Source organism: Eptatretus burgeri, chromosome 14 (assembly GCF_056783735.1).
Source record: "Eptatretus burgeri isolate ZD-2024b chromosome 14, Ebu_testis_v1, whole genome shotgun sequence".
Lineage (NCBI taxonomy): Eukaryota > Metazoa > Chordata > Myxini > Myxiniformes > Myxinidae > Eptatretus > Eptatretus burgeri.
The window spans coordinates 56,642,680-56,659,895 of NC_140974.1; the positions used below are offsets into that span (position 1 = coordinate 56,642,680).

The 17,216-nt window shown below is 38.1% G+C and overlaps 1 protein-coding gene and 1 long non-coding RNA gene across 7 annotated transcripts in view; one reads left to right on the forward strand and one right to left on the reverse strand.

The window, feature by feature from the left end:
- SAP30BP (SAP30 binding protein) overlaps positions 1-17,216 on the forward strand; it is a 60,496-nt gene that overhangs the window by 35,399 nt on the left and 7,881 nt on the right. The gene's annotated exons all lie outside the window — the stretch shown is intronic.
- LOC147013290 (uncharacterized) lies at positions 10,083-13,781 on the reverse strand. Of its 2 annotated transcripts, XR_015051253.1 has the most exons (4): positions 11,097-13,781; positions 10,808-10,966; positions 10,495-10,552; positions 10,083-10,207 (listed from the first exon to the last, which is right to left on the reverse strand). It is a non-coding gene; the product is annotated as an uncharacterized LOC147013290 (long non-coding RNA). The 2 variants fall into 2 exon arrangements; XR_015051252.1 differs by having other exon boundaries at positions 10,808-13,781.

Here is a 17,216-nt window from a genome sequence, read left to right on the forward strand (position 1 = left end):
TAAAATTGAACAAAGATAAATATAACAACTATTGGATAAAAACAATTATGGTGGATATGATGAGTTCTTCAATTTACTTCAGTGGAAGGGCTTTTAGTATACCTGGAAGAACATCAATTAAGGTATCTCTAACAAAAGTTTCTCCTCTCCTTCTGGCAATATATTCAAAACTAGAAAAAGCAATGAAACAAGAAAAGGTATCAAAAAATAAAAACCTTATGGATGAAGCTTTAGAAAGAAAAGATAAGACCATCTGTAATATGCAAGGAGAAATTTGTATTTTTTTCAACAACCCTAAAGATATAAATCCTGATGAAATAAAGGATGTTAATATATCAGGTGAAATGACATTTCGTTCAATTGTAGTTAAGGATCATTTTAAAATTACCTTTAATATAAAAAATGTAGCAGTTGAATCTGTTAATGAAAAAATGTATATCGATATCGATGGTAATGTTTTTTCTACTAATTAAATGAGCCAATATTCAACTGAAGATTTTGAAGATTATGAGAGTGATTATGATACCAAGAGTTTGCATTCAAACGATAGTTATGGCACCGAGAGTTTGTGTTCAAATGATAGTTATGAAAGTATAGATGATTCTGAAAGTATCGAAGATGATATCGAAGATGAATTTCAGTTTAAGTAAAGTTTTACTTTATAAATATGAATAGTTTACTCGATTTTGAGCCTCTTGAATTCCATGATTCTCCATATGACAAATTTGAGAATTGCCCTGCGTGTGAAAGACGGGGATTAAACACAGAGTCAAAAGCCTATAAACAATGTATATTCTGTGATTATCTTCTAATTAATGATAATCAAAAATATAAAAAGGAAAATAATTCTTTTAGATTTACACCAAAAATGAATTACTTTACAAGATTGATTCGAGAAATGAATGTAAAGTACGAGGGTGAGAACACACCTTTCCTTACAAGGGAAGAAACTGAACGTATTAGTGAAATGTTCAAAGGATTGTTGTTATATCTTATTCATGGATGTGATTTTCAGGGAAATGTCAACACAAGATATTGCATAAATAAAATAATGGATTATCTTGAAATTAAACCTGAACTTAGGATAAAATATAGAATTTCGAAAAAAGCCAAGAATAAATTAAATAACCTGTTTTCCAAATATATAAATGAATGATTTTTTACCTATTTGGGAAAATAAGATAAAATTTGACAACCATAAAAATCTCCCAAATTCATTAAGATGCCTCATAGTTGGTTCAAGTGGATGTGGAAAAACCTGCTTACTTTTAAAGATGCTCCTCACTCCCAACTTTTTAGATTATGATAATTTAATAATTTTCACAAAGTCGAGTTTTCAACCAGAGTATCAACTACTCTCACAAGGTTTTAATGCTGGTCTTCAAAAAGAAGATATAATCGGTTTATTTAAACTTAAAAAAAACCAAAATGATTTTAACATTGAAGATATAATACAACTATTTTGTGATACACAGAGATGTAAAAAGAAATCAAAACCGATAACTTTTATTCTGAGTGATAATACGGATGATATACCGTCTCCCCAAGATTTGGATAAATCCAAAAAGAACCTCGTTATCTTTGATGATTGTGTTAATGAGAGAAACCAAACGGTAATGGACAGCTACTACACAAGAGGGAGACATTCTTCTTGTAATTGTATTTATCTTAGTCAATCGTACTTTCAGCTTCCTCGTCGTTCCATCAGAAACAATGCTAATACTTTTATTTTATTCAAGTTAAATTCAATAGATATAAACAATTTTTGGAGAGACAATTGTTCTACATTATGTAGTAAAAAGGAATTTGGGGATTACATGAAACACACGACTGAAAAATATAAATATATTGTTGTGAAACAAGATGAGATATTAAATGATATTTTTCAATAAATAAATGGATGCGAAAGAAAGAGCAAGAAGATTTAGGGAACATCAAGAGTTGGTTTCAAAAGTTGTAAAACAGCAGGAAGACATAAAGAAGAAACGCAGACAGAAACTAACGGGCGAAGAAGCATTTGAAAGAAAACAAGCGAAATTTTTTAAACCACTTTTAAAAACTTCCCAAGGAAAAATGAAAGATGTTTCCACAGTTTCCACGGTAGAATATACTCCTAAAAAACTTCAAATGTTAAAAGATTTCAGTCAAATGACGGAGGAAGAATTAGAGCATTTAGGAGAATTAGAATATGATGATGAAGGTTTATTTCAACAACTGGAAGAGATTAATCGACCCCCTGATTATATTGTGAATGCTCTTCAAAACAATGAATATTCAGCGGATTCAAAAACCAAAGCAGGACTCATTCCAACAGAACAATCAGCAATATTTCATCTTGTTCAAGAAAAGGTATTGATATTTAATGATGAATTAAGGTTCTTGGGTTCTGCTCAACCCCCTGTTAAACTAACTCCAAGATTAATGTTTCTTCTCACAAAAGATGGAAGACAAGGTTCAACTGTGAGGGATGAATCAAAGTATATTGATAAACCATTGGATATGGAAAATAATGATGATAGAGTATATATTGATCTGCTGAACACTCTAAATTATAAGGTTATTCTTTCTGGTAAAAGTAGGAAGAATGAGAAGGAGAAACACATTATTCAGGCTTTAAGTATCCTTGGTTCAGGTGTTAGTTTTCTTCCAAATGACCCATCGCAATTAGTTAATAGACTGTTATTGTTGTTAGGCAGTAAGAAGGCTAGAAATAACAATTGTTTTAATGAAGCATCAGCCATTTTAGACCAGTTGATGAACATGAAAATAATTAATAAATATCAATATAAAGACATTTTATCTCATATTAAATAAGATGAGAAGCACAATCCTTAGTTTCAATTTCACAACAAGCGACCACACATCTTCATTCCCATACCCACTACAACTTGACACAACAAAAGAATATGAGGCATCTTTATTGTCCATGGAAACTTATAATACCTTATTTAATATAACCGAGAAAAATGACAAGTTTAGTTATAATCCAGGAAGTGGATACAAAACGATAACAGTCTCACCCGGAGCATATGAGATTTCTCAAATATCTTCCGAAATTGCTCGTCTTATGAAAGAACAGGGTGATGAACCAAAAAATATTGTTATAAACATTCAAAAACATACTTCAAAATCAACGATTAAAGTTAAAAATAACTACAAGGTTGATTTCACAATTGATAATTCATTTAGAGAGTTATTGGGTTTCTCCTCAAAAAAGATTGAAACTAATGGGACGTTTTACAGTGATAATGTCATTCAAATATCCTCAGGAATAAATTCGGTGTTAATTCACTGTGATTTGATTGATGGTGCTTATAATGATGGGAAAAAAACAAATACAATATTTTCATTCAGCGCATACTCAACCCCAATTGGTTATAAATTCAATATGGAACCCAAAAATTTGGTTTATCTACCTGTGTCAGGAAAAACCATACACAGAGTAAATTTTAGGATAACCGACCAAGATAATCGTGTGATTTCTTTTAATGGAGAAGTTATATCCATCAGAATTCACCTACGTGAAGTTTTCCAATAAATAAATACGATGGTTATTGTGAGGAAACACGAGTTGGGAAAATATAAAATAATTACAGGGGATGGGATGTTCCTTTCCCCATACTACAAGGGTGAAGGTATGTATCTTGGTAGAGGATACTATAAACCTAAGAGACAAAGGGGTGTTGGGCATCAATTTAGAGGAGATGGGATAATTGATACTCTCATGGGTATTGGTTCAACTATTCTTAAACATAAAGATCTAATTGGTTCAACTGCTTCTGCTGTGGGAAATGTTGCAGGTGCTGTAAAGAGTATAAAAGATGCCCAGAAGGAATCTCATAAATTACAAGCAATAAAAGAAATTAAGAAAGGCAAAACTCAGTTGTCCCCCAAGAACGACAGAAAATAATTCAAATACTTGGATCAGGGTTTCAAAAGTTTTGACATCTTTTTTTCCTAAATAAATACAAGTATGGAAGCAATTGATAGTATCTATGATTTGGATGATACTATTATTATCTCAAACTCCACTAAAAAGAAGATTACTTCAAGGTAAATGCAATAACTGGAACAGACTGGAATACGAATGGTACAAAAAGTTTTGAAATAAATAATCAACAAACCTATTTGAATCTCTCCGAAAGTTTCTTGTTGTGTAAATTTAAATTCACTAAGGCTGGGAATAACACAAACGCTACACTTGTAAATGATTTCTTCTGGAAAATGTTTGATAGTGTGCGTTTGTATATTGGAACACAAGAAGTTGAAGCGGTTGATTATGTCTCTGCTGTATCTGAAATGATAAAATTTACACTCTATACATTCAGTGATAGAATGGGAAAGGGGTCTGTCGAAGGTTTTATTCCTGATATGTCAACGGGAACAAACACAGACCCTGGGTATACTCAAAGGAAAGGAATGTATAATGATGATACAAAAGCAGAAAATAGTTTTACTGTGGCAGTTCCTCTTAAAGGTATATTTGGATTTTGTGATCATGATAAAGTTCTGTATGGTCTTAAAATTAGATTTCAACTACAGAGGAATGATAATGAAAATCGATTGCTTTTTGGTGTTGGTAGTGCTTTTGGTGAACAGAATAAATTTGTCATTGAGGAGATGAGTTGGTATATCAGTGAATATACTCCTAATCTTAAAACAGAAGAGATGTTGAATCGAAGACTTAACTCAAAGAAACCACTCAGTGTATCATACCTCAAAAGAAGATGTCAACACGTTAAACTCAATCAAACTACTTACACGTGGAATTTGGGTGTTCTGGAAGGAAAGCCACGATATCTGTGGATCATTTTTAAAAAGCCAGATGGTGATACTGCGACTGATAAGAATAATGCATTGAGTGATAATGCTAAGGTGAAACAACTTCGCGTTTCTCTAGATGGAACATTTTACCCACGAGATAGATTGGAAATTAATTGGGAAAAAAATGATTTTGCTGAAGCATAAAAGTCTTACCAAAAGGTGTGTGAAAGTAATGGAAATAAAGAACCTATTTTGGATATGACAGCATTTAAAAGTTTGTATACAATCTATGCGTTTGACCTGAGCGCTCAAAAGGAAACTATAAAGTCTAATCGAGTGGATACTTCCCTATACATTGAAAGAGGAGAGAGTGAAGAAGTTGATACATATTGTTTGCTTTTGGAAGAAACAGAATTGCAGATTAATACAGATAATGGTGTGATGATTAGTCTCACATAATTTTTTGTTAAATAAATGAGTGGCAAAGTACCAACTGGGGTATATGTTAATCAAATCAATCTTCATAAACTATCATCTTGTGTTCAAAATCAAAAGCCTTGTACGATTAACGTTAATACAATTCAGAGAAAAGGAGCAGTAAGAATTGATGTTTTGCTCACAAGAGAACAGGTTAAAATCTTGAATGACACTGGCTCACTTAAAATTAAAATGACAAAACCAATGTTGAAAAAATATTCAATAAGAGAGACGAGTGGAGGATTTCTCCCATTTCTAATTCCTTTATTTGCTGGTTTAAGTGCGGTTGGAGCATTGACGGGTGGTATTTCAACAGCGGTGAAAACTGCCAACGAAAGGAAGGCTCAACTCCAGGCTCAAAAAGAATTGGAAAGACATAACAAAGAGTTGGAGAAACAAATTAGTGGAAGTGGTGTAATTGTAGATTTTGCTGAAAAACTTGGTCTGCCTGATAAAGCGAGATTGTTAGTTGGAGATATGCTTTCTTCTATAGCACAAGCAGGTGTAAAATTAACGAAAAGAGGTAATGGATTATATCTTTCTAATAAATAAATGAGCATTGATGAGTGGTTGAAAGAATTTGGAAAGAATACAACATCAAATTTACAACTTGTCAAATATTGTAAGAAATTAAAAATTCATAATGTGGTTATTTGTATGAGAGATGAATTAACAAATGTGCCGAAACGTACAAAGAATATTATTATGAACTTAGAAGATAATGATGGGAACGGTTCTCATTGGGTTTGTATTTTTAATAGTCAAGACAAATATTATTTTGATAGTTTTGGTCTTCCACCACCTGTTGAAGTCATAAAATTCTTACAGAATGGTGTTTATCAAACATTTCAAGTCCAAGAATTAAATTCCAAGTGTTGTGGTCAATTATGTCTATATGTGTTATTTCAACTCAACAAAAATAAAAAATTTTATGATATTATTTTTAATCTAATATAAATGACTTATGTTGGTAAAGATGGTTCTATCTTTGGTGTATCTCAAGAACTGGATATTGATTTATCAAATTATTATACAAAGGCACAGGCTGAACGACATAAATATAATATAAACAAAAATATTAACATGAAAAATGCTTATAAATTAAAAAATTATCCAAGCCCGACTGACGCGAATGACTTGGTGAGATTAAGCGATTTATCACAATATATATACTTAAATAAAACGGCTGTGTATTCCAAAGATACAGAAGTGTTGATATTATCTCCAGGTCATACAGAATTCACAGTTCGAATTAAAATAAATTTTTATAAAGAAGGGCGTATCGTTTGTATGAGAATAGAACAATGGGGGTATGATATGAATGATTTAGGGTATAATTGGTCATTTAAAATTAACCTCGAAGACCTGGAACAATTAAATCAGTCTCGTAAGGAAGAATATTATGCACTTGGTATCGAGAATGAGTTTTGTGGAGCCACGATTAGTAAACAACAAATAAAAGAATTTAATAAGGGTAAATATAATAATGGTTTTGCCCTTGTTTATCTCATGAAAACAGAAAAAACAGGATTATATATAATAAGTAAGGAAATACAAAATGATTTAACTATGGGAAGATGGGGAGGTGTTTCGTGCCATAATATTATTCTAACATATATTTCTAATACATAAATGACAGCAAGAAGGCTTCAAGAAAATTATCATTTCTGTGTCCAAGCATACCTTCAAGAAAAGGGTATTCGTTATTTTAATAAATATGTTCTACAACATAAGAATGAGGTATTTTCAATAAAAGATTGGCATTATGCTGATGTTGATAAACCGACAACTTTAGATTTAATTAGAATGTTAAATAATGAAAAAATTATAAGGTTAAGAAAAGGTAAGGCTCTTTTAGAAATTCAAAAGAAATTTTATTGGTTTCCTGTTGTAAAAAAAATTATTTTGGATACAGGAATAACAAGAAATCCTGATGAATATATGTATAATATTCTATGGGGTGTAAACGATTCAAGGATAGTAAGGGATGAGGAAGGAGTTGAAGAAGAGAGGGAAGAGGAGGAAAAGGAGGAGGAGAGGGAGAAGAAAGAGAAGGAGGAAAAGGAGAAGAGAGAGAAGGAGGAAAGAGAGAATAGAGAGAGGGAGAAGAAAGAGAAGGAGGAAAAGGAGAATTGAGAGAGGGAGGAAAGAGAGAGAGGGAGAAGAAAGAGAAGGAGGAAAAGGAGAAGAGAGAGAAGGAGGAAAGAGAGAAGAGAGAGAGGGAGGAAAGAGCGAGACAAAATAAATATCAAAATATGGAAACCAGTGAGATTAAAAAAAGATTAGGGGTATTACAGAAAATAACTCAACCCACCGAGGAGGAAAACAAAGAATTGATAAGTCTATTTGCAATACTTTCGACAAGACTATTTGCATCGACAAGATATGGATTTTAATTCAAGTTTTTCATTTTTTTTTTTCTTAAATAAATGGAGGAGAGAGTGAAGGCATTTCTAAGGATTCTTTATGTTTTAAAAATTAAGATTCAAATGTGCATGTTGGAAACGAAAAAGGTTTTTGCACTCTGCAGGAATTTTTCTCATAAATAAATGAGTTATTGTCTCAAATGTAAAAAGAAAACTAATACTAAAAATATTTCATATATTAAAAGTAAAAATAACAGGGTTATACAAAAAGGTATATGTTCGGTGTGTGGTTCAAAAAAAAATCAATTTATCTCCAAACACAAACTCGGAGGAGATATACAAAAGTTTTTATCAGGAAGTGAATTTACAACTACTGGAATACCAGGGGAATTACATCTTCCAGGGTATTCTTTCTGTGGTCCAGGCACAAACTTGGATAAAAGATTAGATGAGGCAGACAATCCTAAATCCTGGAGTAAACCAATCAATAGAGTTGATGAAGTGTGCATGAGACACGATATTGATTATGGGAATACCACAACGTTGGAAGAAAAGCATGAAGCCGATAGAGAAATGTTGTATAATTTGTCTCTGATACAAAATCCAACCTTGAGAGAAAAAGTTGATAGGTTCATCGTGAAGAAGATGATTAGTGCTAAATTGAAACTTGGACTTGGAAATTCAAAAAACTTATAGGCTCTAATGATGCCATTAAGACTGAAGAGCAATTAGCTGATGAATTACATAAACCAATATTCACAAAGTTTCAGAGAAGGAAAGTTTATTCCAAGGAAGTAGATTATATCTGGTCTGCTGATTTGATTGAACTCAATAATGATAAGGGGTACAAGTATGCTTTAACCGTTATTGATTTGAGGAGTAGATATGTGTGGGTTGTCCCTTTAAAAAACAAAACAGGTAATACTCTTATGTTAGCTTTTCAACAGATATTTAATAAAAGTAAGAGAAAACCTAAAAAATTGTGGACTGATGAGGGTAGAGAGTTTTATAACAAGACATTTATGAATTTTCTAAAAAATAACAGTATTACATTATACAGTACCTTTAATGAAGGGAAGGCAGTTGTTGTTGAACGTTTTAATCGTACCTTAAAGAGAGACTATATAAAAAATTCACACAACTCGGTTCACAACAATGGTCATCTTTTATTCAGGATATTGTGGATAAGTATAATGACACGATTCACACGGCAACAAATATGAAACCATCAGAAACATTTACAAAATTAAAATATGAAAAAGAGATTAATGTCAGAAAACCTAAGTTCAAAGTTGGTGATATCGTAAGAATATATAGGTGGAAATCTCATTTTGAAAAAGGTTATACGAAAAGATGGACCAACGAGCTTTTTAAAATTGTTGATGTAATAGATACGGTTCCTTGGACTTATAAGATATATGATTTGGAAGGGAAGAGATTTTAGGTTCATTTTATTCACAGGAATTACAAAAGACAAAGATAAATTGAAATTTTTGACTCCGCCCCTTTTTGGCTCCACCCACACAAGCCCCCGCCCACACAAGCCCCGCCCACACAAACCCCACACAAACCCCACCACACACCCCCCACAAGCTCCAATAAATTGAAATTTTTGACTCCGCCCCTTTTGACTCCGCCCACACACGCCCCTCCCACCGAAGCCCCACCCACACAAACCCCACACAAACCCCACACAAGCTCCACACAACCTCCACACAAAAACTCCACACAAGCTTCACACACACAAACCCCACACAAGCTCCACCCATATTCATCATATTCACATAATTAGTGATTAGTTAATTAGTTCCCCACACACACAACATGTTTATTTAATTAAAAAATTATCCACCCATCCACACAAGCTCCACTCATCCACCCATCCCCCCATCTCTCCACCCATCCATTTATCCACACAAACCTCATCCACAGAAGCCTCATCCACATTCACCCCTCCCACACAAGCTCCACCCACATAAACCCCTGCCCATATAAACCCTGCCCACATAAACCCCTCCCACATAAGCCCTGCCTACACAAGCTCCACACAAAAACTCTACACACATAAACCCCTCCCACACAAGCTCCACCCACATAAACCCCCGCCCACACAAGCCCCGCCCACACAAGCCCCGCCCACACAAGCCCCGCCCACACAAGCCCCACCCACACAAGCCCCACCCACACACACACCCCGCCCACACAAGCCCCTCCCACACACACCCCACCCACACAAGCCCCCACCGAAGCCCCGCCCACACAAGCCCCACCCCCCTCATCCCCCTGTGCGCCCCCACCTTTGACCCACCACCTCCCTCATCCCACCCCCACCCTTCCCCACACACACACATGGGGAGGGAGGGATGGGATGAGGGGGTGATGGGTCATTGGGGGAGCGCACCTACCCCCTCCCCCCCCCCCAACCCCCCCCTTTACATCTCTTTTATTCTTTTCTTGTAATTCAGAATCAAGTAATTGTAAACAAAACAAATATAATTTATTAATATTGAAAATATTAAATATTCATTTGCGAGAATGTACAATCTTTCCCAGCAATCTTCTTCAGATGTCTTGTGATTTCGAAACTCAGACACCATATTCTGTTTTGAAACAAAAAGTGGATAATAATTAGGTTCTATAAAGATAATTACATGGTAATATGAATAAGCCTCGTTGACCACTGAATTAACACACCAGGAGCCTGTCATCCTTTCAAGGTCAATAAAATGAATTCCAGTGTACTGACAAAACCACGTCCAAACTAATGATGCAACCAACATAAGGCGACATTCTAAAGAGAGTGATATTAATAATAATTCAGAAATATTTACCTCCAGAAAATCATGTGTTGTACGAGTGATATTAATAATAATTCAGAAATATTTACCTCCAGAAAATCATGTGTTGTACAAGATTGCTTCAACAGCTGATGTTGTGCGATAGTGCTGAAAAAAAAAATAAGTCAAGGGTATAGATGAAGAGACAGACAGGGAAAGCAACACACACACACACACACACACACACACACGCACACACACACACATACACACACACATAGACACACACACACGTGCCTCACCATTGGTTTAATTCATTCGAGATCAGAGACCAGTCATTATAAATCATTGGCCTCTTCAATAAGAGCAGAGAGAGGTAGGTAGAAAGACAGACAGAGAGAGAGGCACACACACGTGTCTCACCATTGGTTTAATTCCTTCGAGATGAGAGGACGTGATAAGACTTCATGCCACTCATTGAAAATGTCTTTCAATTCTCTTCTAAAATCATTGATCTCTTCAATAAGAGTATTAATTTCATGAACCACGTCGTGATATGTGAACTCAATTTCTTCCAATGCCCTGTCAGGGAAAAAATATATATATATATATATATATATATATATATATATATATATATATCAGAATTATCATGATTTAATTAATAATCATTTGCTTCATCGTTCAAAGAGAAAAGCATACACAAACTTACCAACTCTGTAGTGGGCTGTTGGCTTCATCGGAAGAAATATCGTCCATGCCTCAGTTGTAAAAATGAAAATCCCGTCTGGCAGAAACTTTGTCTGGCGAACCGCTTATAAAGCAACGATGAGGAGATTGCTTAATCATTGGGTGTGGGCACAGGAAATGACAAGCTTCTCTTAATGATCTCATCTGGCCACCGCCCGAGTTGCAAATCGTTTTTGGACATAAACCACGCCATAAAAGTTTTGATTCAAATGTTTTCAGTTCGTGTTCTGAGATAAAATATAAACACGAGACCTTGTCTCACAGAATAGTTCCTATTTTTTCACAGCATGACAGTCCAAAACCACTTCCTCATTCACACAGCACGGCCGTGTCAAAAAAAACACTTCCTCATTTTCACGGCATGAACTGAAAACATTTGAAACAAAACTTTTTTTCTGGCATGGTTTATGTACAAAAATGATTTGCAACTCGGGCGGTGGTCAGATGAGATCATTAAGAGAAGTTAATCATTTCGTAATGGCACAAAAGGGGTATCTTAAAAAATATAAAGATTCAAATGTTTTGTTTTTCAATATTTTAGATGGGGATTATTGTGCAAAGAAAATTAAACTATTGAAGGAATTTGAGAATGAACAAATGTTTATAGGTTCAATGAGTGAGCTAAACAATATGCATTGGTTATTTGATAAAGAGTGCCCCGAGGCTTAGACGTTTCAGATATTTCTTTAGAATCACCTTTAACAAATCTTTATCTTGTTGTATGGGCTATTTGAATAGAGAGCCCCTAGGTTAAAAGGGGAAATAAAAAAATGGCAATTTTTACAGCCATTTTTCCCTGCTGTGCAGGGGTTTGGCTTTTTCTTGAGGCAATGTTTTATGGCCGGATGCCCTTCCTGACACCAACCCTGGTCGCCTCTTACGACACACAGGGATATGGTACACCTATTCTAACCGGGGCATACACCGGGACCAGTACACTGGCACTCATTTCGCCGACCTCGGAAGAATGGCAGGCTGAGTCAACCCCCTGGTGTTAATTCAGCAGCCAACGGGATTTGAACTCAGGACCCTGGGATCCCAAGCCGCCACCCTAACCACTAAGCCAACACCAGGCTCCAGGTTAAAAGGGGAGACAAATAAATATACCTTGGGCTAAAAAGGGGATTTATTTTTTTAGGGGAAAAAAAAGAAAAATTTCATGGCTGAAAATCCCCCATTCATTTACATGGGGAAAAGTGAGCCAGAACCAGTATTCTTTCCCTACTATCCTCCACTAACTCCATGTGTGTGTGCTCGTCTTTCACCCTGTCTTTTTCGTGTAGTCTTTCCTCTACTTTTTCTATCTCCCGCGTCTCTATACATTTTATTTCTGTTGTCTCTTCATGTCTATTAGTTTCTTCCTGGATCTTCGTCTCTGTTTCCTCCTTCATTCTATTTAATTCAGTCTCAACTCGGTCTATCTCCTGTGTCTCGGGCAATACTTCTATTTCCTTCTTTGTCTCTTTTATTTCCCTCGTCTCCATTTTCAGGGTTTGCCCTTATCGTTGTTTCATCCGACGAGTGATGTCAATCAAGTCCCGCACCACTAACGTTCCTCCCTGTGGTGATGTCACACATCCCCTATCATTGTGCTGTTCTTCCTGGCTCCATTTGAGTCGTTCTTCCTCTCTGAGCCCCCTTAGCTGTTCGTTATCTTTCCGGAGCTTTTCCATCTCTGTGGACTCAAATTTTGCTCTCTCCTTGAGTTGCTTAATTTCAAATTCATATCGTCTTTGTCTTCTCTCCCACTGTTCCTCATGCTTTTCAGTCTCCAATCTCATCGTTTCTTTCAATTGGCTTAGTTCCTTTTCCTGTTTCGTTCGTTGTTCTTTCACTATCTCCTCGTACTCCATCCTTGCTTTTTCCTTTTGTTGTTCACACTCAAATTCATACTCTTTTTGTTTTTAATTCCACTGTCTCTCTTGTTCCTCATTCTGCAATCTCGTTATTTCCTTCTCCTGTCTCATTCCTTGTTCTCTGTTTTCTATTCCACTGTCTTTCTTGTTCCTCATTCTTTAATCTGTCCTTGGCTTCCAGCTGTTTGATCTGTTCAGTGTGGTTCCTTAACGTTTCATTCTCCGTTCTCTTTCTTTCCTCTCTCAACATCCTCAGCTCGTTTTGTAATTCCCTCTCTCTGCTCTGATGTTTCCAAATCTCAGAAGCTTTCCCCCCTAATTTCTTCCTCATCTCCACACGTCTTTCGTATTCCTTCCTCTTTTCATCCATTAGTTGGTCAATTTCCGATTCATGTTCTTTTTGTTTCCTATCCGCTTCTTCCCATAATTCCTCTCTTATCTCCTCACATCTTTTGCATTCTTTCTTCCTCCTTTCGTCCTTTTTCTTACCGTATTCCTCTAGTTCTTCCAGGCGTTTCTCTTTTCTTTTTGTCGTCTGTTCTCGGATTTCTCTTATCTTATTGCCTTCTCTTCTTCCTTCAGTTGTCTCTTCCAAATCGTGTTTCCGTTTTTCCTCTTTTAGCTTTGTTGTCCATTCTTCCTCCAGTTGTGCCTGAAGCTTTCCAATGTTCGCCTGCCATGACCACGTGGTTTGAAGCGGTGGCCGGGAGCACCCGCCTCCTGTCGTGCCGTTCGTTGCGCTATTAATAACAGCCTGCTCCGTGTTGCGCTGAGGTGCGATCGCGCCGCTATTGTGCGACTCCGAGTTTGTTTGTCGGCCAAGTCCATGCTCAGTATATGAGGGTGAGCTCCCCCACTGATTGTAATTAGCGGTGGGGTTATTAAAAGAACAGTCCCGGGCCATGGATCCTACATCAATACACATATCTATTTCTAAACCACCCTGCTCCCGTTCGCCTTGAACCGCCATCTTGCTTCTCGGAAATAATTTTTACCACTCGCAATTTGATGGGAATCGAGGGTCGCTCCACTCACCCCTGATCCGATTCCCGTTAATTTAGTTGGAGGCGGGATGGATTTGAATCCCACACTCCTGAACACCAGTGTTACGAATTTACACTGCCCAGCGTGCGAACGACCGCTTTAGCCAATGGCGGTCGTCTCGCCCACCGGACGGACAATTCAGTCGTGACTTTCTGGAACAACGCCAGAAACCAGTCAGGGGTGGGTCCTTAACCACCCACCACGGTCCAGTCCGTATTCTACTCCCGCAAAATAGGGTCAATCTCCGAATATCGATATACCTAAGTACTCGCGCGGGTAACCTACCGAGGAACCATACCTCGACGGAGGCCTGCTTGGACACGAACCGCTTAAGTGGTCCGTTCCGTTCTGGGATAACCGAGCGGGTATTATCGCCAGACCCGATTCTATTTAACGGTTATTTAAAAACCCACTACTATTCCGAGAAACAACATGGCAGTTCAATAAGGAGAAAATGACACGAGGAACGGGGTAACATTCACACAAGCACATTTATTTACTACACAGATGCACATATACAGCCATGCAATCAATGGGGGAATGGGACAAGACACTAACAAGTTAAAAACACGACAACCGACAATAAGCAATTATCAATGTACAGTCACTTACACAATATTACGTCACAAGACACGGCGCCACAACATTCGTTCAAAGAAAAGCAGGAAAGACCCCATCAAAGGCAATGGGGTCAGACTGGACCTCTTGGGTCTTTATGGCGTGGGACTTGGCAGACCGAACGAGTCCCACGAGACCGTTGCAGGTTACCTGCACCCTCGTGGTGCCTTGTGGTGTGAGCCTCGATGTCCCGGCCCCACGGCAGCGAGCGTAGCCGCGCCTGAGCTCGGGCCTTCCGCGTGGCCGGCGAGCGAGCTCCGGCTCTCCTCACACGAGCGCACAGGTTCGCGCGACACTGCTGGCAGAGCTGCGCCTCCCCGCCCTCGTCTCTTTCGCGATGCCCGGACCTCCGCCGACTGGCTGCTCCCAGCTCCCCACTCGGAAACGAGCCCCGATCTTCACCCAGCTCCGGCAGAAGCAGCCCAGGTCCTTCTGCGGCATCCAGCGGCCGCGACAACTTCAGCAACCACCGAGAGAGAGAACGAAAGCCCGAGAGAGAGAACGAACACTCCGTGCGCTCTTTTTATTACCCACGCTCTGCCCCTCCGCTCTCGCCCCGCCCTCCTTCCAGAGCATGCGGGAACCTTCCCGAATGAAGCATTTTCCCGCCAAATCGGGGGCGCTCCCTCGCCGCTGTGGTTGTCGTCTTCCACACGCCGGGCAGAATTCACCGTGGAGATGCCATTCATCTGAGGGAAGGGGGGGGAACAGGGGCCGCATGCTTTCCCTCGACGAAGGTCAGGCCTCCAGCAACCGTGTGCCGAGGTGGAAACGCGGTGGTGTGGTTATGAGGGTTGTGGTTAAGGTGATCAGGATGGCGTGGTTTGTTGAGAGTCCCGTGTGGTTGTTGTGGTGGTGGAAGGACGGTGGGTCTGAAGCGGTTTTTTGAGAGCGATGTTGGTGGTGGTGGTCCCAAAATAACGACAGTAAAGAATAACGGCTAACTCAAAGATCACAGCCCTGTGACGCGAATAAATTCCCATTAAACAACGGTGGGGAAATCTAACTGAACACGGACTTGGCAATATAACTGATCTTGGGGATATCCTTTATGGTGCTCTGCGAATTTCCACAACTGTAACAATATATATATATATATATATATATATATATATATATATATATATATATATATATATATATATATATATATATTTATATTTATATATATATATATATATATATATATATATATATATATATATATATATATATATATATATATATACACATATACATATATATAAGCCTGGTGTTGGCGCAGTGGTTAGGGCAGCAGCTTGGGATCCAAAAGGTCCTGAGTTCAAGCCCCGTTGGACCACTGAATTAATACACCAGGGGGTTGACTCAGCCTGTCATCCTTTCGAGGTCGGCGAAATGAGTACCAGTGTACTGGGCCGGTGTCTACCCGGTTAAAATAGGTGTACCATATCCCTGTGTCGTAAGAGGCGACCAGGGTTGCGTCAGGAAGGGCATCCGGCGTAAAACATGTGCCAAATCACTATGCGGATCATATAGATGATCCGCTGTGGCGACCCCAAACGGGAGCAGCCGAAAGAAGAAGAAGAAGATATATAAATAAATATATATATATATATATATATATATATATATATATATATATATATATATATATATATATATATATATATATATATATATATATATATATATATATATATATATATATATACAAACAAGCACAACATAATAGTGACCGAAGCTTTGCGTGCTGCACTCTTCAGGGTAAACACCATATTATATACAATAGTACGGTAACAAATTGTGAATGGACCTTTGGGGAAACCCATCCCCCCTCTCTCCAGGATGTGGTTGCAAATGTCAATCATCGACAAACTCTGCTCCAGCCAATGGGAGCTCGAGGTGAAGATGATGAGCCGACCAATGGGCGTTTGGATTAACCGTAACATCATTACTGTTGAACCAATCAGTGTGTACCTTATTGAGACCTGCGTATATTAGGCCATCAGCCATGGTTCAGAAAGTGCCTGAAAAATCAAGTTTCGTTCCATTCATCGGGGGCGGGTAGACAAAACCTTGATAATGTGATAGTATATATCCAAATACATACGTATCCAAAAGTTCTCCGATCAAATAGCTGCAGTTATTGTGTATTTTCATCTTGAAAATCGATGCATTCCCCAGGCTCTCTCATTTGAATTTTCTCCACTCGGATCACGTGTAGGCCACGTAACGCCTCGACAGCCAATAGATCGGCTGACATCGTATGCGAATTACGTCAGACTGTCATGTGACCAGCTAAGTTGTCCAAGATGGCAGCTTCCTGCAGGGAGGAAATCACCGGCAGCTCATCGGCGATTTTTGATGAATATGGCCAGTGAGGACGCTCCCCAGTGTATTATTCACCAGGACAATGTGGCGAACGAAGAAGTCAAACGTTTTACGTCTGTAAGATGGGATAAATGGAGAGAAAGTGTCAACAAATGGCTTGTCTTAGATGGTCACGAACGACTTTTAGCCGAGAGTGCCGGCGCGGGAGGACTAACTTCGATCATGGGCCTGTTGTACCCGGAGTGCCAATG